At 41.8% G+C, this 1,227-nt stretch overlaps 1 long non-coding RNA gene and 1 other non-coding gene across 3 annotated transcripts in view; both read right to left on the bottom strand.

Moving 5' to 3' along the window:
• LOC115030895 overlaps positions 1 to 993 on the bottom strand; it is a 7,593-nt gene extending 6,600 nt beyond the window's left edge. For both annotated transcript variants that reach the window (XR_003836490.1, XR_003836491.1), the window contains exon 1: positions 901 to 993. This is a non-coding gene — a long non-coding RNA (uncharacterized LOC115030895). The remainder of the gene's footprint in view (positions 1 to 900) is intronic.
• On the bottom strand, positions 717 to 832 carry LOC115031064. The gene has a single exon (XR_003836629.1). It is a non-coding gene; the product is annotated as a U5 spliceosomal RNA (small nuclear RNA).
• Positions 994 to 1,227: the final 234 nt, after the last annotated feature.

Raw genomic sequence — 1,227 nt, 5'->3', positions numbered from 1 at the left:
AGGAGGCAGAGGCAGGCAGATTTCTGAGTTCGAGGCCAGCCTGGTCTACAAAGTGAGTTCCAGGACAGCCAGAGCTACACAGAGAAACCCTGTCTCGAAACAAGACAAAAACAAACAAAAAACTTGCAAGAGCAACAGATTTTTATTGCTTAGCCATTTCTGCAGCCCCTGCTGTGTGTTTCTCCCTAGCTCTCTGAGCTACCTAGTCTCTGGCTCTTTGTCACCCAAGCACTGTCAGTATGGATACAGGAATCCACCTGCATGTCCAGGACCACAGTGATGGAATTACAGATACGTTACCACCTACCCCCAATCCTCGCTTTGTAGTTCTTACTAGAGGAACCCAGAACTAGTAATTTAGTAGAAAGTATGCTCAGAGTGGTGCACTAATTTAAATCCAGCACAGGACAAAGGCAGGCCAGCCTGGTCTACATAGTGAGACTCTTGTCATGAGAAAGAACTACAAGAGCATTTACTGATCCCTTAGCACCACCTAAAACATAGCTGTCTGACTAAACTAGTAATCTATTCACTGGAGAAGTACTGCTAGAGATATGAGGGAAAGGCAAAGAACAGTCGTCAGTTGGACTAAATACTAACAGAACTTACTACTCAAAAGTCACAGCTAAAATAAGTAAGCAAATTGAAATAAACAGCCACTTACTCAGAAGCAACTACTTCAGAAATAGGACTTCTAATTTTAAACCAAAGTTATTAGCCCTGCATAAGCAGGACCTCAAAAAATTGGGTTAAGACTCAGAATTGTTCCTCTCCACGGAAATCTTTAGTAAAAGGCGAAAGATTTATACGATCTGAAGAGAAACCAGAGTATGCTGAATTCGCGTCAGTGAGCATTCTCTACCGACTGTAACTCCTAGATAACCGATGGCGTTTACTTACACAAAATAAATAATGACTTCTGAATTTCTTTCACGCAGGTCTCTCAAAAACCACATCGCTGTAAAGAAAGTACAACGGGAAAGAAAAAAAATAAGCGTTTACCAATTTAAATTTACGCACTGATCTGTGCGCAGTGTATTGTGGGTATGTAAATAAGACTGCCCTTATTTTATTTTCCCTTAGTAGATGCCGAGCTGCCGCCAGAGGGCAGTGCAGAAGCCGGAGTCACAGGAATTTACACCAAGTTTTCTTTTCTTTTCTTTTTTATTTTTAAGCCGGGGAGGGAGGCGTAGTTTGATTTTGCTTCTTGAAAGTTTGAGACTGTGC

Source organism: Mus caroli, chromosome 4, assembly GCF_900094665.2.
Source record: "Mus caroli chromosome 4, CAROLI_EIJ_v1.1, whole genome shotgun sequence".
Classification (NCBI taxonomy): Eukaryota; Metazoa; Chordata; class Mammalia; order Rodentia; family Muridae; genus Mus; species Mus caroli.
This window is presented reverse-complemented; position numbering and strand designations above follow the sequence as displayed.